Source organism: Ambystoma mexicanum, chromosome 6p (genome assembly GCF_040938575.1).
Source record: "Ambystoma mexicanum isolate Mex_15411 chromosome 6p, UKY_AmexF1_1, whole genome shotgun sequence".
Taxonomy (NCBI): Eukaryota; Metazoa; Chordata; class Amphibia; order Caudata; family Ambystomatidae; genus Ambystoma; species Ambystoma mexicanum.
Genome location: NC_090935.1, coordinates 688,387,900 through 688,414,018, shown reverse-complemented (window position 1 = coordinate 688,414,018; position 26,119 = coordinate 688,387,900).

The window sequence follows — 26,119 nt, the reverse complement described above, 5'->3', positions numbered from 1 at the left end:
CGGGTTACTTGGATTTCACGGGTGCGTGGGAAGTTTCACAAGCGATTGGCCCTGTGCGAGCGGGGTACATGGATTTCAGGGGTACACAGGAAATTTCACATGCATTGGCCCTGTGCGAGCGGGGTACGTGGATTTTGGGGGTGCGCGGGAAGATTCACACACGATTGGCCCTTTGCGGGCGGGGTACGTGGATTTCGGGGGTTTTACATGTGAATTGGCAGTGTGGGTCCTCCCAGGTGTGCCCTCTACCCCCTCCACGGCCCCTGCAGGCAGCCCACACCACAGGGGACTACCCTGCAGCCCTGGTCATGTCCTGCAGGCAGCCCATCCACCATGGGCATGCCCCCCAGCCATTCCACATGTCACTTTGCACTAGTGATCACCAACTCATGTCCCCCAGCACCCCCGCCCACCCAGCATTGACGGGCACCTGCCAGCAGGCCCCGACTCATGTCCCCGAGCACCACCACCCCCATCAGTGAGGGTCAGGGCCCGACTCAGGTCCCCCAGCACCCCCACCCCCATCAGTGAGGGTCAGGGCCCGACTCATGTCCCCCAGCACCCCCACCCCCCATCAGTGAGGGTCACCTGCCAGCAGGGCCCGACTCATGTCCCCCAGCACCCCCAACCCCCATCAGCGAGGGTCAGGGCCCAACACATGTCCCCCAGCACCCCCACCCCCATCAGTGAGGGTCACCTGCCAGCAGGGCCCAACTCATGTCCCCCAGCACCCCAACCCCCATCAGTGAGGGTCACCTGCCAGCAGGGACCGACTCATGTCCCCATAGCACCACCAAACCCCATCACTGAGGGTCAGGGCCCGACTCATGTCCCCCAGCACCCCCACCCCCATCAGTGAGGGTCACCTGCCAGCAGGGCCCGACTCATGTCCCCCAGCACCCGCAACCCCCATCAGTGAGGGTCAGGGCCCGACTCATGTCCCCCAGCACTCCCACCCCCCATCAGTGAGGGTCACCTGCCAACAGGGCCCGACTCATGTCCCCCAGCACCCCCAACCCCCATCAGTGAGGGTCAAGGCCCGACTCATGTCCCCCAGCACCCCCACCCCCCATCAGTGAGGGTCACCTGCCAGCAGGGCCTGACTCATGTCCCCCAGCACCGCCAACCCCCATCAGTGAGGGTCAGGGCCCGACTCATGTCCCCTTGCAACACAAAAGGAAGATGCACAATCATGGCCCTCATGTGCACCAAAATACCTGTGCACACCACCCCAGTCTTGACATGCAATGATTTCACCAATCCACCCCACACTGACATGCCTATGTCAGGACACAAATCAAAGGACAACCATGTACATTAACACATGTCCGTCACACACACACACTGTTTGCCATAGATTGTGTAAAACCACAATTTCACATGCATGAACCCAATGAGCGACTCCCACAAATGGAATTAAAATATCACAATGTATTATTAACAAAATCAATGTAATGAAATTAAAGGCCAAAAAATCAAACAAACATGAAATGAAATGCATGTCCAAAAATATGAAAAATGAAATGTAGATAAAATCCAAAAAAAACCTGAAGAAAAATGGTCCGAAACCATTGTCCACAAAAAGAAATCCCATGGTGAAATCCAAATAAAATGCACACATAAATCCAAAGTCCAACTATGTACAATAAATTTTGAAAGGGTCCATGAGCCCAATGAAAGAAATGTAACCTATCTAAAAAACTACCTAAGTAAAGAAGTATATACAAAAATGTGGGGCATAGTCCAATCACCCCAAAAGAAATGAAAACGAAAATGAAACCTAACACTAAAAAATATTTACAATGGCGGCAGGCTAGTCCCACGGCTCACTTTCCGATGTCCCGGGCCAGGGCATCACCGAACTCCTGCTCGATGTCCTGGAGGCGGTCCTCTTCTATGGCCCCGAGGGTTCGCAGGGACGATGCCATGTTGGACTCCACTCCCTGTGAATGGTCTCGAGGCACTCGGCCCGCCTCAGTGCCCTCCGCATGGAGTTCCTCACCCTGACCATCGTGAGCCGTGCCTCTTCTGCCCGCCGCCGCTCCGCATCTGTATGCCGGCCCAACCACAGCCACACGGAAGACACAGCCATTCCAGGGTTCTCCTGCCCTTTGGCCAATGCCTGCCCCTCTGATGTCGATGGCCACGAGCCATCATTGCTCCCACCTAGAGCCTGCTGCTGCTGCTCCTGTCCATGTGCCCTGTCTGATGATGTCTGCACATCGTCCATCAGCTGGTCTCCAGTTGTTGTGGTGTCCATCCCTGCTGGACCGCCGACTCCCGACTGTGGCAGGGATGGGATCTCCACCAAGCTGGCTGTGTTGGTCAGGCCAGGTCCATAGGGGGCCCTGGTGGAATCTGGGCCGGAAGACGGCAGGGAGAACGACTGGCGCATAGTCTCCACAGAGGAGGAGAGGTCCGCCAGAGTGCACGACACATGTAGGAACCCACCGACCAGGGCCCCTCCAACAGTGCCACGTTACGACGCTGCTGTTCGTGATGGCATGCCTGCTCCACTCAGGAAGCATGCACGTCATCACGAATGTCACGCGTGCGCAACGCGACACCAACCCAGCGCCTTCAGACCATACCAATGGTATATAAAGCGGTATGTAAGTGCAAAATAACATAACATAACATAACAACCAGGACGGAGCCCATACAGTCGTGGGATCCCTCGTCTGCAGGTAGTGGAGAGGCAGATTATGTGGCACTCCCCCTACCTGCAGACAGGCCTGGGATGGGGCATCCATGCTGGTGCATGGTGTTGTAGTCACAGGGTCAACGACAGCGACATGCACAGGCCCCTCCGCCGTGACCTGTGCTGCCTCTTGACCCTGGCCCTGTACTGCACCACTTGCACCAGTGGTACTACCCCCACCAGGCCCCATGTGCAGCTGAGTAGCAGGCTCCTCCTCCTCTGTGGAGACCACCAACCAGGATGTCTCCACACTATCTTCCACCATTGCAAGCCCCTGTGGGGGCTCACCCGGCCCTTCCACTACAGCTGTAGTGGCAGACGCGGAACCAGGCCCCTCGCTCCCGGATGATAGCAATTCCTGGGAGGGTGGCTGGGCCTTGCGTCGCCGCCCGGTGAAGGCATCCCCGCCCTCTTCTTCACTTGACGCTGCGTAGAGGAAGACATAGAACACAAGCATCAGGGTACAGTACAATATTCGCCTAGACAGGAAGCAATAACACAGGAGTGGCTCTGTCAAATGTCACTTCCATCCTGTCCCTCCACAATACATGAGTGAATGCACGCAACACACATGCAGAAACAGGCCCGGCGCCTGCAATCAACATCAGCATCCATGTACAAGGGCCTCTTTTAACCAAAATGTTGCCTTCAAACTCACATGCATCATGGCTCACACTGATCCCATGCACACACATCACCGGAGGGTCATGCATCATGGCTTGTACACCACAGATGCAGTGGATAGACACAGTGGATACAACGGTGACCGCACTGTATGAGTGAATCTACACATCATCACAGACATGTGTCATGCATCCATGGCGTTTCAAAGTCACACACACACTTCTCAGACACACACTCATGTGCACCATACATGTACATGAGAGCAGCACCCATCCCTCACCACCCCTTCATGTCCAAGAACAGAGACTGGCATGCATTCATGTGTGCATTCTGCATACATCTCCCCATGTTGCATTGGAACACATGCACCATCCATGTGGATCACACATTACTGGTCTCACATGCATGACCATGATGTCCCTGCACACACACATCCATACATGGCCTATGTCACACATACAGGCAAGTATCAGACTACCAGCACACTGCAACATGCCCTGTCTCACACAGCAATGCTTGGCCACTTACCGCTCAACTCCAGACCGGTCTGCCTCCGAAGGATCTGGGCGTGGAGCCCTGGGCCTACGCGTTCCAGGACCCTCATCTGGGTGTTGCTCATGCTGACCCCGCCCCCCTCCGCAAGGCGCCGGGCCTTGGAGAGGGTCCTGGACCTGAAGTCCTCCCAGCACTTCCAGACGTGCTTGATGTCACGGGTTGCCACCCCCTCCATGTTGATGGCAACCACTGCGTCCTCCCAGATCCTCTCCTGTCCTTCTTTGCTGGCATGTGATGTTCTGAAGAGGGCATCATAATGCCCCAGGACATGCTTCACCAGGACACCAACTTCCTTCTCACTGAAGCTGGTGGCCCTCTGCCTCTCTGGCTGGGGTTTGCTAGTGGTCTCAGATGGTGTTTGCCCCGACATGGCGACCCCAGAGGCAGGCGTGGGTGGGCAACTGGGTCCGGGGGCTGGGCTGTGGAGCAATGGTATCCCAGTCGGGAGTCTTCTGTTCCAGCAGGGGTGGACACAGCAACTGGAACCCTGCAGATGGCTGACGTGCAGGCACCAAATAGCAGGGCACGTGGGCAGCAGGCAGGCAGCAGCAGATGGCTGGGGGGAGCGTGCTCGGGGCTCTTGGTGGTAGGAAAATGGTCTTTTGGGCAGGAGCGTGGTCTTCCGTGTGTCTTCGCGTGGCCAGCTTGATACAGAGTGATTTGGCACGTGAAAAAATTGCACGTCAGCGTGAAATCCGAGGAAAGGCCCTTAGCACGTAAGCGCGTAAGTGACGTTACATGCGCAGGCGTTCCGCACAACACCGGTGCATTGTGATTCAGCACGTGAGAAAACTGCACGTCACCCGTGCTATTAGAGGAAAGGGCCTTAGCGTAAGCGCGTAAGTGATGTTGCACGTGTGGCCTGGCTTAAAAGATACGAGTATCACGCTATTTTCTTGTACGTGCTTCTTGTCGGTTCACATGTGATTACTTCACAATGTTTCCAGTTCGCACTCCCTGTTTCCTCAGACTGCGTTCTTTTCTTCTTTTGGCGGTGGTCTTTTTAACGTTCTTTTTCAAGGCAGACGGTGAGTCGCGCATGTATTTTCCAACTGTGGTTGCCCCTGTGTGTCACGTACCCCAGGCTGCGTGTAACATGCGTGCGCTTATTTTTGTGTTTCTGGGTGCCACAGCGTAGTGCAGGTTCATTTTTCCACGCACGTGGTCTACCAGGGGTTGCGTGCATGTGTGCTTTTGTTTTTGGGGTACCTGTGCATTGTGTGACCCGTCATCTTCCGCCAGGGGTCACATCCAGTCTTCCTAGAGCACTAGGGTACAAATTCCATCTAGTACCCTACCCCTTTCACCCCAATTGCCCAGGACAATTGTTTACTGCAACTCCCATACGCACAACAACATCAGTGCCATGGTTGGGAGGCGACCAAGCAGTAAGGGAGGCAAAGGTGGCCGACCTCCAAAAGGTGGGCGTGGTGGGTGCGGTAGGGGACGTGGCCAGGATTTGCAGGGTGCCTCTAGAGCCCTGTGTGTTGAGGACCAATCGGGGACACCTATGCCCCCCCAATGGTTGTGGGAAACGTAGCTGACACCATCCCAGCTGAGCCCTTGTTGGACCGGCCCATTTTGTCACCTGAACCGGCACAGGATGACTCCTAGGTTGACTTCCAGGTCAACAAGTCTAATCCATGTGTGCCAGTGAAAGTTGCTGTCACCAGGCCACGTGGATCTGGGGCAGCAATGTCATCTGCTGCATCAAGTAGGCAGGGTGGGGAGGCTGCAGGGGCAGCTGCAGCTCAATCCACCCCAGCTCTGAGTCTCCCAGCCGGGACAGTGTCGGTCCAGGTCCATCACACCGACGTTGGCCCTTCTGACATCACCCTGCAGCCAATGCCTGCACCAAGACCTATGGTCATTGTGCCTTTACAGGCTTCTAGTACCCAATCCACCTGCGCTTCTGGCACTACTGACCAGAGCGGTGTAAGCCACTCAGGATCCGCACCACCTTACAAGAAGAAGAAGAAGGGTGCTCTTGCACTACAGGCTGAGACCCCAGACACGGCTACACACTCCGGCACGTCAAGGAAGCCTAGCTTCAATGACGCTGAACTTGATGCACTTGTGGCCTATGTGTCGGCACATAGCCGTGAAATGTTGGTGACTGCAGGCTGTAAGACTACGCCTGCTCAACGTAGGGCCCACTGGCAGACCTTCGCGGACCACATTAGTGCCCTTGGATTTGTGAAGCACACAGCTGATGATTGCTACAAGCGGTGGAATGACCTGAAACGCAGAGCAAAGAACAAGCTGGCTTCACATCATGCCTCTACTCTGGTGACTGGCTGTGGGTCTCCACCAGAGGACGACCAACTCACTGAACATGAGTCTGTTGCTGGAACCTTCGTCACAGAGGAACAGATCCAAGGCGTGGGAGACATACCAGATTAGGATGCATTGTCCGGTGAGTGCCCATGCAAATGTGTGTAATCCATGTGTATGTTTCTTGGGTGATGTGTAATGATTGAGTGCCAGGTGAGTGTGTGTACTCCTGAGTGGTATGGGTCCCCCATGTGCTTCCTCCAAACCATTCACCAGTCTTGTGTTTGGGTATGACAGTATCCCTTCTGACCACAGTAGCCAATTAGTGCCACATTACTGCAGTTGCCCTTGAACTGTCATCTTGCAACAACATTGTTCTGATTTTTCAGTGTTCATTCAGCCTGATTGTTTCAATCATCCCATTTTTGCAACACATTTTTCTGCCCTAATGCCACATATGTGACATGCTTCTGTCATAGATTACAACCCACATTGGCCCACATTTATTACCTTGTTATGGGAATGATTTGACCATTGAGGCTGATTGAGTAAGGGCCTGCTCACATTACTTTTTGGGCCCTGTTTGAATGTTGAACATGACTGTTGTGTTCTGTCATGTTGAAGTGACCAACCATTGATGTATCCATCTACCTGCCATCAATGTATTATTGCATACTGGATGTGTTGCAGTGTGGTACATGCATATTTTGTCACACTATTTTGCATTTTTCATCTCATCATGTCCATCTCACATGGATGGGTGACAGTACTCATTCACTGACATATGGCTGTACTTGTCAATTGTACCATGGCTATGCTACGTGTCATCTGTGTGCTGGCATGTGCCATGTATGTGGATTGACCATGCCACTCACAGGCTAATATGTGATGACAGTGCTATACGGCATGCAGCACATGTGTTCATTTTCCATCTTGGAATCATCAGTGTCTGCTTTTTGCCTCCCCTTCCAAATCATTGACAGAGCATGCATGCCAAGGTTATGGTCATGTGGGACATGTGTTGTTCATGTACTGGATCTCTGGCTTGTCAGGCCTATGTGTGTGCTATGGTGCTCATGCCTGTTTCCATTTGTTGTCTTTCATGTTTTTGCAGGTGATGATGCACTTGATGCTGTAGAGGTGGAGGAGATGGTGCAGACCCAGGAGAAATCTCAGGCACGACCGGGCACCAGTGGAGAATGTGGTGTGGTGGTGGGTGAAAACTCAATCCTCCTGCAGACCAGGGGTGTCTCTGGGTGCACCTCCCCAGACCTCTATGATTCAGATGCTGAATCGGATGATGAGACTTATGTGCTGTTGCAGGTGATTTTTTCTGGCAGGGATGCTGTTCTGTCCAACCCACCTGCACCAGGGATAGACCCCTCTATGGGGATGTCAGTGTTGGTAACTCCGCCTTTGCCGGTTACGGATGCAGGGTCACGCTCCACAACATTTGATCCTGTTCCTGGGCCAGCAGATCAGAGGGGGAATGCAGTCCTGCAGCCTCAGGCAGTGCTAGCACAGCAAGATGCAGATCACCTTGCACCAAACAGGTGTGGTGCCCGCCGATGCGGTGGCCGTGCGCCACCAGGCAATACTGTATGGGAAAACTCCATGTACGGTATAGCAGGAGAACAGGGAGCATTGGTTGAAATGATGGCTCAGGCAATGGAGAGGGTGGCCACTTCCATTCTCCCCCCTGAAAGGCAGATGGAGCTCCAACAGCAGGCAACAGAGTCCATTTGCCAATCACACAGGGAGGACAAGTTGGCGTCCAACAGGGACCGACGGGCGGCACTGGAGACTCTGCGCGAAGCCATATCTGTAGAATCCCAGGGCCACAGGGAAGCCCTGAGGTTAGAACTCCATTTCCTCAGGGAGAATCTGGTAGAACTTGAAGCTTCCCGAAATTTTAGGGCAGAACAGCAGCTGGAGCAGCTCACACGTTCGGTCTCAGCTGAGCTGCAAGCAACTTGTGAGGAGATCCGGGCATCACGCGAGGCCATGCGTGCAGAAATGCAGGCAACCCGTGAAGTGCTGCATGGGGATCTCCGTACTGTCATCCTCCAGAGCGAGACCTTCCACACCCACATGCTTGCTGCCATGGAGGACCATACCAGGCCTTTGCATGCGCTGCCTCCCATAGCACCAACACCTCCTGATGTAGCAGCAGAGGGTGAAGAGAGCGACAGCAGTTCTCCCACATTGGCGTAGCCGTGCAGGCCATGAGCCCATGGAGGTATTTTTTTTTTCTCGCAACATCCATGCAGGTGGGTGTTGGTGTGCACCCTGTCCTTGAACCTCCTGGGTCCCCCCCACCCCGACCCACACATGGCCTTTTTTTTTTTTTTTTTACAGTGTGTTGCCTTGTGTGGCTCCCGTGGGCATCCACTGTGTATTCCAGCTGGGCACATGCAGGCTTGTCCTGTGTTTGGGTTAGATGCTTGGGTTCCTGACACACACACCCCTCCTGCTTCCCCTTTCCTTGGGCTTGCAAAGGGTGTGACCAAGTGACAGTGACTTACACAGTGACATTGGGCTCCCATGAGCTGTGTGGGCAGTCTGTGGTCAAAACTGTGTGGACATCCCTAGTGGGGATTGTTGTTGTATTGAACACTGCATGGTGCTTGTGCATCCATGTCTTCCTCCTTATTCACAGGTACCTTCTTCATGTCTTCACAAGGCCGTCTCCTTTGCAGATGCAGTTCATGTTTATGCAGTACGATGACACATTTGCCTGACAGCAACCCTCTGCAATTGGAAGGGGTCGATGTGCTAGCTTATTCAGGTTGTAAGACTTGCACTACTTTGATTTTGTACTGTCATATTTTGGCCCTGTTTCATCCTGTGTTGCTGTATTGTGTTGCTGGAAAGTATTTAATAATGTGTGCTATTTGTTATTGATTACTGGGAGCATATTGTCTGTGGCCTGTTTCCATTTGGGACAGTGCATTTTGTGACACTTGTGTCATGTGTTGTGCATTAATTTGTTTGGTTTCACATTGCATGACATGCCAAGGTGTGTTGGGTAGCTGAGATGGGGAGGTGTTGGGTGACATGGCACTATTTTCATGTTGTATTTTGCAAGGGGGTAGCCATTCATGCAGCATAAATGTGTGCCTTTTTGTGACACGGCATTGGTTGTCTTTCAGTAGGTAGGGATGCACACAATGTAACACTTCCAGGTGACCAATCTCAGGCTGGTATGGTTGTGACAGTTGACCGTCCCTTATGTCATCATCATTGATTGTCAGCTGGTATGTGCTAGGGCTGTGTGCACTCCACAGGGGTGTGATATTAGGTGAACTAATTAGCCACCAGCTGCGTACGGGCTGCCTCACCACATGCCCTTTTCCTTCCCATGCGCAGCGGGCGTGCATGTGGTTGGGGATGTGGGGGCACCACCATGTCCACCCGCAGGCCCCGGCGTGTTGCAACGTTGTGCAGGACACATGCTGCCACTATGATCCTACACACTACTGGGGGCGCATATAGCAGCTGCCCACCAGAGCGGTCATGGGAGTGAAAGTGTGACTTGAGCACTCCGAATGTGCGCTCCACTATGCCCCGGGTTGCAATATGGGCTGTGTTGTAGATAAATCAAACTGTTAAGACACAGCTGAAAGTCACTATGCCTATTCAAAAATAAGGCTAATACATTTGGTACATATTATTACATCATTCATAGGTAACCAAGCATGTATTTGATAAATAAATACAAAAATGTAGAATAAACCATACATAGAGTGTCCCTCAAAGGAAAAAATGTGTGGTAATCACAGATTCAAAAGACACCTCTGTACATGACAGGAGTAACTGTCCTCAATTAGATATAAGTCTAATTTAAATACAATCACATCAAAACACTACGCGTTTCGGGGATCCTGCCCCTTCTTCAGGTGTAAATGTGAATTGATTTTCTTCAATTTCTGTGAACAAAACAGAGGGAAAAAACAATTGTATAATGTAAATAAAAAATTAAACAAGCCACAGAACAACGAACCACCATAGAAACTTATGGTTTATAGGCGACACCACTAGGGCACCGGAATCCCATCTGGAAACCTGGTCGTCAACAAACGTCAAGAATGCAGAGTCAAGTCTGAAATGTAAAAAAACAAAAGCCAGGAAGGGCTATGAGCCACAACACGAGCATAATAAAACATAAGTGTGTATGCTAAGAAAGCACGACGGCGACCCGGCGTGGTTCCGGCGGAAGCCGACATCTACCGAAAAAAGATCTTACCTGAATTACAGATAGTATTGAATGCAATGCGGGAACGGAAAAGCGGCTGCCATCACAGCCTCCCGTCCCACATTGCATTAATATATTCACTTCCGGTATCACGTGATCGTAGTTCGATCACGTGATATGGAAAAGTCGTTGCCAAATCAACAGAGAGATGTTGTGCTGCTCATAATGTTGCGTAGTCTCGTAATAGTAAAATAAATGTTGTGAAAATCAGAGATAAATGGTAAGCGAGCGCGATGAAAAAATATGAAAACACGCTACTTGGAACAGTCACGTGACTTCACCGGAGACAGCGCTCCTAAATACTCCTTAACATCAAATGGAACAAAGTCCAAAAGATCCTACACCAACAGCGGTAAAAACTAAGGAAACAATACAACACGGCAAAAACTGCCAAGAAACACATACAGTAATGGTAAATTGCAAGTTGGTGAGTAAGACGTTAACCAAAAACACGGTAAATGCACAAGTCCGAAAAATAACAAAAACTATCTGGAGGTTGAAAAAAGAGAAAAGAAGGGACTCGAAATTGTCAGACAATACGTGAACCAAATTTGTATGTCTGATTTAGATTCAGTAGCTTTAGAGCAACAAAAAAACAGAATGTTTATGCCCAATGGCCATAATGTGTACTCAGTAGCTTCAAAACAACAAGCAGACTACATTTATATGTAAGATGACTATAGAGAAAAATAGGTTGCACATAAAAAATAGGCTATGGCGCAGATTATCCCAAAAAAAGTCTGTAAACAACAGGCGTGAACTAAAGTGTTTGTGTGGTAGGGATGCCGCTGGTGTTTCCATCGATGCTCAAGGTGGATGTGTCTCAAGGACACTAAGAAATTCTGATATTCAATGAGGATACACACACCTTAACTGATAAAACACGATTACATATGTCAAAAAAGAGTATTGTGCACACTTCATGTTGAAAAAAACAAGGTAAAGAAACAGAGAGGAAACCAAGCGAGGAAAGATCATTAAACATTCAAATGTAACACGATAGATCAAACTCGTTGTTCATGCCTCTGGGTTCAAGAGAATCTAGCCTGTCAATCCATTCTATTTCTTTTTGGTGAAGCAACAGATTTATATCACCCCCCTCCTAGGGTGTTGAATGCGTTCAAGAACAAGTAATTTCATTTGAGCAACATGATGGTTAAACAACCTGAAGTGTTGAGCAACTGGAGAATGGACAGAGCACAGTCTGATGTTGGATTTGTGCTCTGTCCATCTTAACTTCACTTTCCTAGTAGTGAGACCTACATAAAAAATACCACAAAGGCACTTAATCCCGTGGATTACATGACTTGAATCACATGTACTAGTGTGCTTCAATGTGATTTTTTTCCCAGTGTAGGGATGGTTAATATTAACTCCTCTGATAACTTTGTGACAATGTTGACAATTGTTACTAGGTAAAGTGCCTTTCGGCTCATTCATGGAAGTTAATGGTGATAAGAAATCAGCTTTTACCAAGAAGTCTCTGATGGACTTGCTTTTCCTATACGCAAAAGTAGGTTCAGTAGAAAACAGTTGTGCTAGTAACGGATCCATCTTAAGCATACGCCAGTTCCGTTTAATTATGCGTTTAATTTTATGGCTCTGTTGTGAATAGGTAGTCACATACACCAGAGAGTCAGTATCTTTTTTAACTGCATGTTGCAGTGTTTGAGCTCTAGGAATTCCATATGCTTTAACCAAAGATGCAGACAAAGTATTAGAAGAATATCCTCGTTTGAGAAATCTTTCCTCCAAATTCTTTGATTGTAAAACAAATTCCGATGGCTCTGAAATGATCCTTTTGTACCGTAAAAACTGACTGTAAGGAATGGATTGAATAGTGGTATTGGGGTGGAAACTTGATGCCAAAAGAATGATGTTCCTATCAGTCGGCTTGTTATAGATAGTAGTTTGAAGGCATTTATCTTTCACATATACTTCCACGTCAAGGAACTGAATCCGTGTTTTACTGACTTGAGAAGTAAATTTGATTCGTGGAGCAAGTTGGTTCATGAATGAAAAAAATTCCACAAGACTTTGGTGGGAACCCCTCCATACACCAAAAATGTCATTGATGTATCTGAGAAAGGTTCTCAAATGGATCTGATATTCAGTTTGATTTAATACAAAATTTTGCTCAAGGTATGCCATGTATGTGTTGGCATATCCGGGTGCCATGGCTGCCCCCATGGATGTGCCTGAAATTTGAATAAAGAATCTGTCTTGAAATCGAAAGAAATTGTTGTTCCGGCCAATTTTGAGCAAACTTAATACACATAAAGAGTTGGCCTTACAGTTTTGAGAGGAGAGCAGCAACCACTCCATTGCTTCCATGCCTGCCTCATGTGTTATGTTAGTATACAAGCTGCATACATCCATCGTAAACAGAATATCAGTTGATTCATCAAAGTCAAGATCTTGAATCCTTAGTAGGAGAAGTCGGTTGTGTCTTTCAAATAAGTTGTAGTATTCTGCACCAAGGGTTGAATAGCTTTGTCAATGTATTGGGCTAGTGGTTCAAGGAGACTATCAGAGGCAGCTATAATCGGTCTTCCAGGTGGATCAAAAAGACTTTTATGTACTTTAGGTAAAATGTATAATACCGGCATAATGGGGTGAGTTTTAGTCAAGAAAGCTTTAGTTTTTTTCCGTGATCCAATCTTGGTTTAATGCTTCATCAAGAAATGTATTGATAAGCGATCTAACTTTATCAGTAGGGTCCCAAAACAATTCAAGGTACGTGTCTTGGTCATTCAACTGGCGTTCTACTTCAGCTAAATACTTTGCACGGTCCATTATTACAAGGGCTCCACCCTTGTCAGCTGGCTTCAATATGATATCCTCATCTTGCCATAGTTTGTCAAATGCTTGGGTTTCAGATTTGGTAAAATTGCACATAGAACGTTTGTATTTGAAAGATAACAACTTGAAATCTCTCAAAGTTTGTTTGTGCAAAACTTCTAAAATGTGATTCTGGGAGGGAGGTGAAAAGAAACTCTTAGGAGGAATTTCCAAATGTTTAGCAGGCTCCATGTCCTGATGGTCCCCAATGGTTGCGAAGAATAATTTTAGTCTCATCTTTCTCATCAACCTGTAGAAATCGATCTTTTCTTTCAGAAGACTGCTTGAATAAGTTGGTACAAAGGACAGTCCTTTCTGTAAAGTTTTCAATTGGAAAGAAGTTAACTGGTATGTCGAGATATTGATAACTAGATTTTCCTTTGTGATAGGTTCACTTGGCGTGACATATTTTTTCTTTTTGGATCTTCTGGTTTTCGCTTGTCTAAAAAAGAAGACGAGATCAAACTGGTACCTGCTACACTTCTCAAATGATCACTGGCTTCTGATTGATTAGGTTGCGAACTTCGTTGACGTACTTCTTCTTCGATTTCTGGTCCTGAAGCTTCAGAGGATGAAGTTTGTGAGGTCGAAGTTCTTCTAGGTCTAGCTTGAAATTGTTGTGGGTTACGTTTGTTATAGTAATCCTTCCACAAGTATACAATATCAAGTTTATAGTCAATTGTATCTCTTCTAAATTTTCTGATTTTTTTATTCTCAATTTCAGTTTTAAACTGATCCAGTTTAGTGTTAACTTCCTCTAGAATACTTGATAGTTGATCCTTGGTCATCAAAGAAGATAAACTTGTTTTAATGGATTCAATTTCGTCATTCAATTGTGTTAAGGATTTAGACAGCTCCTCTATAGTGAGAAGTATGAGATCTAGTGAACAACAATTTAAGATCTGTCTCCACTTCTTAACAAAGCCGGGGCTTTCTCTGCAAAGAGTAGGTTCAAGTTCCACTCGTAAGCCTCTCAGAATTCTTTGAGATTTATAGTACTGTGCCAAAGTACTGGCATGACGTTTTTGATTAATCTCTCGTTTAATCACCCTCTCCAATTGTTTTATTAAATCATCAAGATTTTTAGTGATTTGCGCACTCTCTTTCTCAGTGGTTGAGATCAGGTTAAGGATGCGTGATGCTTCTTCCTCAGAGAAGCCTAGAATTTCTGCTCTATTTGTGGTCAGAGATTCAATTTTAGAAAATGACATTCTAAGTAAAAGACAAAAACAATTCAAATAATTACTAGAGATTAGGGAAATCGCAAAGGTACTAGGGGATGTGCTACCGAACAAGTACAAGTAGCCAATGATAAACAATCACACAAGAAATTACGGTGCACAAATATTTTACATCAGTTTCATTAAAGAATAAATGATTAACTCATGGGTACTGGTGCTCCAGGTGGAGCTCTCGCTACTAAAAGAGAGCTAGACAAACCAACACTACTACTAGCCTCAGTAACCTACTAAGGTATAAACCTGGTCACTCCAATGGGGACCTAAGTCCCTTCCAATACTGCACAAAAGAATAAGTGAAAGATATTGCAAAAAAAGATTTTTTATAAAAGCACTTGTAACAATCACAAATTTTAGAAAATGTTAACAGTAGATAAATCAAGCTGTTAAGACACAGCTGAAAGTCACCATGCCTATTCAAAAATAAGGCTAATACATTTGGTACATATTATTACATCATTCATGGGTAACCAAGCATGCATTTGATAAATAAATACAAAAATGTAGAACAAACCATACATAGAGTGTCCCTCAAAGGAAAAAATGTGTGGTAATCACAGATTCAAAAGATACCTCTGTACATGACAGGAGTAACTGTCCTCAATTAGATATAAGTCTAATTTAAATACAATCACATCAAAACACTACGCTTTTCGGGGATCATGCCCCTTCTTCAGGTGTAAATGTGAATTGATTTTCTTCAATTTCTGTGAACAAAACAGAGGGAAAAAACTATTGTATAATGTAAATAAAAAATTAAACAAGAGTCCACCTGAGCAAACATGGCCAACCAGCGGCAACAATATTAACGTGCATAACCACACTGACCTTCCAACTAAGACAAGAAATATTGTCTCCAAATGTAGCAGCCAGCCACAGAACAACGAACCACCATAGAAACTTATGGTTTATAGGTGACACCACTAGGGCACCGGAATCCCATCTGGAAACCTGGTCGTCAACAAACATCAAGAATGCAGAGTCAAGTCTGAAATGTAAAAAAACAAAAGCCAGGAAGGGCTATGAGCCACAACACGAGCATAATAAAACATAAGTGTGTATGCTAAGAAAGCACGACAGCGACCCGGCGAGGTTCCGGCGGAAGCCGACATCTACCGAAAAAAGATCTTACCTGAATTACAGATAGTATTGAATGCAATGCGGGAACAGAAAACCGGCTGCCATCACAGCCTCCCGTCCCACATTGCATTAATATATTCACTTCCGGTATCACGTGATCGTAGTTCGATCACGTGATACGTAAAAGTCGTTGCCAAATCAACAGAGAGATGTTGTGCTGCTCATAATGTTGCGTAGTCTCGTAATAGTAAAATAAATGTTGTGAAATCCAGAGATAAATGGTAAGCGAGCGCGATTAAAAAATATGAAAACACGCTACTTGGAACAGTCACGTGACTTCACCTGAGACAGCGCTCCTAAATACTCCTTAACATCAAATGGAACAAAGTCCAAAAGATCCTACACCAACAGCGGTAAAAACTAAGGAAACAATACAACACGGCAAAAACTGTCAAGAAACACATACAGTAATGGTAAGTTACAAGTTGGTGAGTAAGACGTTAACCAAAAACGCGGTAAATGCACAAGTCCGAAAAATAACAAAAACTATCTGGAGGTTGAAAAAAGAGAAAAGAAGGGACTTGAAATTGTCAGACAATATGTGAACCAAATTTGTATGTCTGATTTAGATTCAGTAGCTTTAGAGCAACAAAAAAACAGAATATATATGCCCAATGGCCATAATGTGTACTCATTAGCTTCAAAAGAACAAGCAGACTACATTTATATGTCAGATGACTATAGAGGAAAATAGGTTGCACATAAAAAATAGGCTAAGCCGCAGATTATCCCCAAAAAAAGTCTGTAAACAACAAGCGTGAACTAAAGTGTTTGTGTGGTAGGGATGCCGCTGGTGTTTCCATCGATGCTCAAGGTGGATGTGTCTCAAGGACACTAAGAAAGACTTAAACAATCATTACAACAAAAATTCTGACATTCAATGAGGATACACACACCTTAACTGATAAAACACGATTACATATGTCAAAAAAGAGTATCGTGCACACTTCATGTTGAAAAAAACAAGGTACACTTTCTGTGCCATTCCCTCATTGGATATAGCTAAGAAGTCACATGAACATCCACCTATAACATCCAAGACCTCTACATCTAACTGCATCATCATAGATCAGCACTTAAATGTAATGTTAATCTCTCTGAGTACAAGTGTCATATCATTGGAAAGTACCTTCTACCAGAAATGATGAACAAGTCTCCAAGATTTCTACCTGCAGCTGCATGCATATCCATATGCATGAACACAAACTACAGGTATGCACATTTTCTATATAATACATGTACAATTTTTATAGATTCATATGAACAGATTAACTTATTTGTATCTTGTATAATCTATAAAATGAATTTGCTGTCATTGTTTCCATCTCCTAAAATCAACTTTCACTTCCAAACCTATCTGCTATTTAATTTCTTTTTACACACACATTTTCAAAGCATGTTGAACTAACATATTTAAATTACAATATGAAGAGTTAACACACTCAAGCAAAATTGCGTGCACACTGTATGTGCAAAAATCAAACAACAATACTTGTACAAAAATGTAAACATGTATTTACTTATATTTATATACTGCACAAGCAGCCCATGGCATTGAGGCACTGTTACTTACAAGAGCTTAGTTACAGAAATAGTGATATTCAGTGGTACATTATGAATTCCACAAGGCATACAAATATTTTGGTTGGTACAGTTAATCATTATAGTACAGTTTATGCATTAAGAACCTATGATATGTATTCAACTGTTGCAACACATCTTATGTGAATAAGATAGTTTTCATGATTTTGAGGAAGGCGCTGAGGTCAATAGTAATTTAAAAAATCAATGTCTAAATTAAAAAACAATGCTATATACAAACACAATTCCTTATTTGTTTCCTTTACAATTGCAGTGAACTGTTACTGAAGTGTTACTTCTGTTTGGGTAGTATGTGTTCAGTAAATTGTTTTTCAAAATGTCTTGGCTGTTGGGATCATATCTGGCTATTGTTTCTATATCTTCGTATGATTTTAGAACTCTTTTTCTAGATTTAGCAGGACCAAGACTTAGCCGTACTATATTTTCAGATTTCCATACAAAGCAGTACTAGTTAAACAATCTGCTGCTTCATAAGAGCCACATTCTCTATGGGAGAGCATTTTTATGCCCAAGCTGTATAATTTCTGACACAGTGTTTTGTCTGATGATAGGTCATTCCAGACGTTTTGGAGCTTTGTTTTTTCTACTTTTGTTAAGTATGCTGTAACATATCGTGCAACTGCAGTGGAATTGTCTACAATGTACTGCACATCTATGTTTGCATTCCATAAGTGGGCAAAGATTGCATTGTAATCATTGATATATTTTTCTTATTCTGTTCTTTTTATGTAATATGTATTTTTCGGTGAATTACCTTTAACACTATGTCTAACTGAATACATGAAGTTGTTCACTTGACATGTTTTTGTAACCGGTCTAGGGAAACCAAAGCGGCATTTGATGTAGTATTTCCCTTTGTTTTTGTATTTGCAATGACAATATTTGCCACATTTGTGTCTTTGAAATTGTAAAATGTGTGCATGAAGATCACTATTTGTTGCTTCTGATGGAATTTCACAAGTGACATATTTTTCAATAAACTGTAAAACAGTGGCATCACTGTCTTGACCAAATTTAGGAGCATCTTTAATCCATAAAAGCATGTGGATATGTGGTGCTACTCTGGCTTGGTATTCTTTTCTCCAAAAGAAGTGTTGCACTTCTCCGAGGGGAGGAGCAGTTTTATTACAAATAAAGTGTAGCATAGCAATGAAGCGATGGTGAAAATATCTTGAAACATTAACAGGATCTAGAGAACAAAGTTCTCCAGATGTTAGTATATCTATGTTTGTTTTGTTTTTGTTTGATATGCGTAGGAAATCATGTAAATCTTCCCATGCATATTCTGCACAACTTAATGTAACACACCAAGTGGGTGGGCCAAGTTTTCTTAACATATAACGTACATCTCCATGACGTCAAAACCAGTACTCTTTAGTACCACGTATATTTGCTAATAGATTTCAATTATTTGATTGTAAAACCTAATCTTGTTGTTGCATTTTTTGTAATAATTGTGTAGCTGACATATTTTGAAATTGGGATCCTGATTTTAATGTGTGTGCAACTCCGTAACATAAAGTTGCTAATTCACTTTCAAAGAGTAGGTGGAATATGTATTCCACATTTTGTCTAAATCTGGGATTTTCAGAATACATCCGTAATGAGCGGTATTCTGATGCTGTTATTTGAATAGGTCTATTATCGTACCTTCCTCCTTTGCCAGTAGGAAAGAGTAGAGGAAAAGCATGTGCTTCTATACTTTTTTCCCATATGCTGATTGGTGATCCTTTTGTTTGACACATTTGGTACGTTTCTAGTGCATCTTCTATGGTGTAATTAGAGTGCAATTGGTGAATTGTATAATGGTCTAAAGTATTGGATATTGTAGCTGGATCTAGTAGCTCAAATTGACCAGCTTCTTGTGTCTCTTGAATTATTTCAGTGGTATCCTTCAAGTTTTCTTCAATATAAATTTCTGTGTAGTATTCATTATTGTCTTTGAGATATTGCAAGGCTTGTCTAACTTTATGTAAATCTACAAGTTGTTGCCAAATTTGTTTGTCTTTTGTAGGTACACCATTTACTAAGATAATTAAAGATTGCTCCATTTGGACGTTGCACTCCTAGAGTGTGCACATTTTCTTTTAGATCTAATGGTAAATACACTACCTTTCCCTGAATACCTTTCACTAATTCAGAGGGAGGTAATTTTGCTGTTTTTGGTTGAAGGCCTATTATTGCTTGAAATGGGTGCACTGTTTGAATTATGATGCTCTCATATACATTGAGTTGTTGTCGGGATTTTGGTAGTGGAAATAATTCCAAATTATTTGTGATAGCACATGAAGGAGTTTGGTTGGTTTTGTAGTGCAGTAACTGCAAAGTATTAAGGGGTCAGTTATTTCGTATATGTTTTCTGCTATAAGGTAGAGAGCTAATTCAAACCATTTAGAATCTTCATTGTCTTCTATTTTGTATTTTAGGTCTACAGTTTTTGTGTTACTTTTATAAAAAGTTCTATGGCAACATACAAACACATGGTTTGGTATTTCAGCAGATGTACTTTTAAATTTCAGTATTTCTTTTTTGTATGTTTGTAGTAGAAGGTTGCCATGCATAGAATTGTTGCGAATTTTCTTTAAAACTATTTCATTCTGTAAGGGGCTTTCACTTCCAAAATATTTTTCTGGATATAGTCGATTTCTTCAAGTAGGTCTTTTGCTGTACCATGTATAAGAATGTTATTTAAATTGGCTAGTGCTAAAGTAGGACTTTTAGCATAGTACAGTTTATAGACTAGATTTCTTATAGTTGAATGATGTGTTGATATCATTTTGATATAATGGAAGTTGGTTTTGCAAGTAGGTCCTGAAATGCAGGCCAATGAATGTCCTTGTAGTCCTGTGTACTTGCGCACTGGACAGGTATCCATATTTTGCAGTAGTTTAATTTTCATTTTGTCTTTGCCTTTCACATATTGATTGAGGAATTGGCGTACAGACTTGAAAGATTTTTTGGGAATATTACACATTGACGTGCATGGCCACTTGTTTACTAGATGTTCTGATTCAGTTGAATGGAGAGGTAATTCTCAGTTTTCTGGGGATATTTTTGTAAGCAGTATTTCTTGTTCCATTATGGTATTATTAACTTTTTCATAACCTCGTCCTCTGCTATGTATGGCAATTGTATTTGTTTGCATTTGTTTGAATGCTTCTTCATTAAAGTATGGTTCTGTGCTCTTAGTGTGACTCCATTCACCTCCACAGATACTTAAGAAGTTATTTCTGTTGACATTTCGTTTATTGAGAAGACTTTTTTGTAATTTAGTCATTAGTTTTGTTAGTGGTTTCATTTTGTTTAACACTAAAATAAATAACTTTCTTTTGAGAAGGATTCCACTCTCTATTAACGCTTCTAAAATTAATTTCCTACGATAGGTTTTAAGGGTTGAGCCTGATTTCTCTCCTGTTTTTATATAATTTTGAAGGACCCTGTGACGGAACATTTTTGCTAAAATAGTTTTTTTGTTATGCTTACTTTGTACTATATCAAGATTTATAGGAGCAGTTTTATCTGTAGTGGTAGCTGATTTGTGTTAATTGTTTTGTGGTTCGTTTTACATTTTGATAGAAGAGGCTAATTTTCTGTAGTTGAAGCTTGTTTTGTTTCGCTAAATGACTGTATTAGCTGTTTTGATTGAACTTATTTTACAAATTCTGCTAGAGATGGATGCTTGTTTTGGACACTTCTATTTTCATTTGCTTTGCTTCTCTGTTGCTTTCTACGGACTTGATTTTTAGGAAGGCATTCTTTAGGGTCTGTTGAAAAAAATAAAGAAGGTATGGGTTGGGGTGTTCTGCAATGTATGTGTGCTGTGTGCTGTGTGCATGAGTGTCTGAGTAAGATGATAAAGATGTATGTAATGGTGTGTGATTCTGCTTTGGGCAACTACAACTAGTTGGGATGGGTATTCTTGAATTTATGCGCTACTAAACTGGGGTTCAGATGGCAGTAGAAAGTCAACAGGGTGGTGTGGAGAAGTAGAAATAGTAAATCTAATGGTATACAATTAAAATAGTTGTTTGTTCTATAATATCAAAATTCTAGGGGCTGAGTTGGGTCATTTGTGTGTCGAAAAATATGAAATTGTACGCCATTCTGCCTGTAAATCTCTGTTTAAGAAATGGGGATTTGTAGACAGAATGGTGCACAATCTCTATTTTTAGGCACAGAAATAACATTAATTAACCTTACAGTGCGTTTGAATAATAGTACAACCAATATGGTGGTATTCAACTTACTTTTTTTTCTGAAATGAGCAGGTTTCTTCATAGATGTTCTTTGTACTTCAAATTCGGCTGTTTCTTTTCAGGAGAATGATCTTCACTGCAATTGTAAAGGAAACAAAATAGTAATTTTGTTTGTATATAGCACTGTTTTTAATTTAGACATTGATTTTTATAATTGACATTGACCCTCAGCGCCTTCCTCAAAATCATGAAAACTATCTTATTCACATAGGATGTGTCGTACCAGTTGAATACATATCATATGTTCTTAATGCATAAACTGTATTGTAATGACTAACTGCAAAGCCAAAATATCATTTGTATGCCATGTGGAATTCATAATGTACCACTGAATACCGTTATTTCTGTAACTAAGCTCTTGTAAGTAACAGCGCCTCAATGCTTGCGCAGTATATAAATATAAGTTAATACATGTTTATGTTTTTGAACAAGTATTGTTGTTTGATATTTGAACATACTGTGTGCATGCAATTTTGTTTGAGCATGTTAACTCTTCATATTGTACTGTAAATATGTTAGTTCATCATGCTTTGAAAATGTGTGTGTAAAAAGAAATTAAATAGCAAATAGGTTTGGAAGTGACAGTTGATTTTAGGAGATGGAAAACATGACAGTAAATTCATTTTATAGATTATACAAGCTAAAAGTCAGTTGATCTGTTTATATGAATCTATAAGAATTGTACATGTACTATACAGAAAATAGGCATACCTGTAGTTTGTGTTCATGCATATGGATATGCATGCAGCTGCAAGTAGAAATCTTGGAGACTTGTACAGTATTTCTGGTAGATGGTGCTTTCCAATGATATGACACTTGTACTCAAAGAGATTAACAGTACATTTGAAGTGCTGATCTGTGATGATGCAGTTAGATGTAGAGGTCTTGGATGTGATTGATGGATGTTCATGTGACTTCTTAGCTATATCCAATGAGGGAATGGCACAGAAAGTGAAATGAAAATGGTAGAAGGACTGTCCATGTTACGATATTTCCGCGGACATGGCGGTGGTTCGCGGACATCGGGTGTTACATCCGGGGATTTTGGGTTGGGGAGACATGCAAATGAGAATGAGCAGAGAAAGGGATTGGTCAGGAAAGTTTAGTGGGTGTGTTGTGCCAGGAGAGAGTTTCTCAGATACTCTTTTTGCTGAGAGAAGAACAGATAGCTATGGCTGTGTGTTTCAGAAAACAGATTGTTTGGATTTTGGGAGACTTGTGGATACATTGGTTGAAGGTGCATGCAGATAGCTGTGGAGTAGCTTTAGATCTTGGATTCCCACATGTGGAAGTACACTGGCATGGAGTACGTGGAATGAAGTGGTTGGACTTGCTACGTCTCTGTGCTACTTTGGAGACAGAGCAACATCCAGACATAATTGTAATTCATTGTGGAGGGAACAGTTTAGGACATGTGACTGGGATTTCTTTGCAATTTGCAATGAAATAAGGACTTGGGAAGGTTATGGACATGTTTCCAAATTCTCAAGTAATTCTTTTACGGATTGCGCAGAGACAAATGTGGCTTTGTTCTTCTTCATTTGGTCCACAAATGGAGAAAGCAAGGTGCAATGTCAATAAGGCTGTTTGTGCCTTTCTAAGAGATTTTGGCATGTCCTCTTTTCACAATGAAAATATTATCTTTCATAGTACACACATTTTTCGCAGAGATGGAGTCCATCTTACTTATGCTGGCAATCAGATTTTTCTGAGAAATGTACAAAATGCATTGCAACCATTACAACATCCATTTTGTAGTAGGTGTTAAGCATTTCAAATTTTTCAAACACAAACAAACACCACCAAAAGGCTCTTTTCAGAGCCGCCACTTCCTCCCAGATAAAACTGCAATGGTTATGATAGGGCAGCACCCCAAAATCCACGGACTTCTAAAAAATACACAGGTCCCTGCTTCATTTATTTTCACTTCGATTTTTTTTAACTGTGAAAGGCTGCTCTGAAAAGAGCCTTTTTTTATTTTTGTTGTTTTATATTGTTTTGGGTTTTTTATACAAGACACACTAGGAGAGGAGGGGAAAGGAGGGTAAGGGGGGGACACCAACCATGGGGATAAGAAAGGGCGAGCTGAGAGAGGAAGATGTAGAGTGGCTTTTACTTGGGTACTGAGCATATCTTCTCGTGCACTGAGTCGATAGTCTCAAAAGCACTACAAAGTCTCTCGCCCTGCACACATACACACAACTGTGACCCTCGAAAGGTAAGGGTCATCAGTATTGCTTATGGCCTGTGAGGCAGCTTGAGGAATACGCTGTCCCACAGGAGTGTTCCTTGTGGTGACAGGATCGGAAACGGAGGATGAAGTAGAGGACGTCAACCTGCTATGCTCCTCGCAAGGTACAACCTTGCGAATGGCCCCAGTGTGGAATGACTTTAGGTGTCGCTTCATGGTAGTTGTCCCAAAGATTTTGTAAAGTAATATGATTCTGGGGTATGACCTGCATAAGGAATTGTTTTGTGTCCACGTGTGGGGTGTGTATATTAGTTACCATTATGGCAACTTCCGCAGATAAATGTCTTGCCTACAGTGAAGAACATATACAGAAATTGTTGGACTCTTTGTCTGTATTGGCAGACACAGAGGATGGCATTTTAAATAAGAACAATGACCAATGGGACGAGTTGGCGCAACTCAGGAAACATTTAATTCGCAAAGAATTACATGGTGTCATCATGTTACAATATCTTAAGAATCAGGCACTTCCACAAGGCCTCATAGTTAGAAATGAGCCTAGGATTTTCTTGGATAATCCAGAGTTTAAGATAAAATGGAGCTATATATCCAATAAATGTGGTCGAGACTGGTTGGTTTTGATAATAGATACAGCTACAGAAGTATCCAAAAAAATGGAAATTGACATTTCCAAACTACAAGAGGAAATAAAAAAAATCTAGATCCTGACGCTTTTAAGATCAAACTAGATTTACATCTGAAAGAATTATCAGAATTCAAGAACGATACCAGTCTGGATCGTGTAAAGAGGATTAAAAGAGATCTCTCTACCTTTTCCCATGAAAATGTTTTTCCATACATCACTGATGGTTATAAGTTTGGAAACAACCTACAGGGTACAACCAATCAAGTTTCCTCTAGGAAAAGGGTTCATTTCCGTAACACTTCCTATAGTTCTAGTGATGATGGGAGCACAGGATCCACCGACCCTAATAATCAACAAGGAATGGGTACAGGTAGAGGTCGAGGACAACGATACCAAAACAAACAGAGACAAGGATGTCCTTTTTTAGGACAGGGGCCCAACCAGGGGGATTGGGGCAATCAGATACAAACCCGCAGCAGGGCGAGGAATCAATGGAGATTAATCTAAGTAGCTATGTTCTAAACAGAAAAGAATAGTTAGTGCTCAATAAAGGCTTACATTTTGTCACCACTAAATACCATGATCCGTTTGAGTTTAGACCTGAATTCCACAGTTTCATGTGTAAGGTCCATTTGAATGAGTTCTTTCAGAATGACAATGTGTATGAGAATCTCAATCGTACTGGGCTGAGAAACAAATCAACTTTCAATGCACCAGCTCAGAGCTGTACTCCTGAGTCCCGAGTTTTTGAAAAACAGGTCCTCAAAGAAGTGCACAAACTGGAACAACAAGGCATCCCCCATCATTCCAACCTTGGCAGTGGCCAAAGGGATCTGATTTCAAGATTAGCCAGAGTACAAGATGTAATAGTGAGGCAGGCCGATAAAGGCGGGGCCATTGTGCTACTTAATCGTGAGGATTACATGGGGGAATGCCTACGTTTATTGAATGATGGTAGAAGTTATCGTCCTATACCTTCTGATCCATCAGGTACATTGATGGAAATTATAGAAACTAAAGTACAGAGGGCATATGAGGCAGAAATGATTATCAAACAAGAATGAGCCTACCTCATCAGAAAACAAGGGCGAGTACTTGTATTTTATATTCTACCCAAAGTGCATAAAAGCCTCACCAACACTCCCGGTAGACTCATTGTATCTGGAGTTAATTCCCTCTTAGAACCCTTATCAAAATGTGTTGATTATTATTTAAGACCATTTTTTCTTAAAATGAGCAGTTATCTCAGAGACACATCAGATGCTATCAACAAAATTGAGAATTTGCCTTTTACCCCAGGGCAGTTTTTCCTGATTAGCCTTGATATACAATCCCAGTTTACCGTCATTCCTCAAAGGGCGACCCTGGAAGTGATAGGGGAGATTTTAAGAGACAGAGAAGATGGACAGCCCGTGAGCAATGCTTTTATCATGTGGTGTGCAGAGTTTGCTTTAACTCAGAACTTTTTCCAGTTCCAAGGAGCATTTTTTGAACAGATTGAAGGCACGGCCATGGGTGCTGCCATGGCACCCAATTTTGCCAATTTGTATGTAGAATACTTTGAGAAATTGATCATCTATCCCGGTACCAATCGTTTCAGAAAACATCTATCGAAATGGCTACGGTACATAGATGACATCTTTATACTATGGGAAGGTACAGCCGCAGAGGCAGTACTTTCTGTGGAAAGGCAGAATGTACAGAATCCGTTCTTAAAATTTACCAAAGAAATCAATGCACAGGAGATTAATTTCCTAGATATCACCATCTTTCATCATGATGGTCATCTCAAAGTG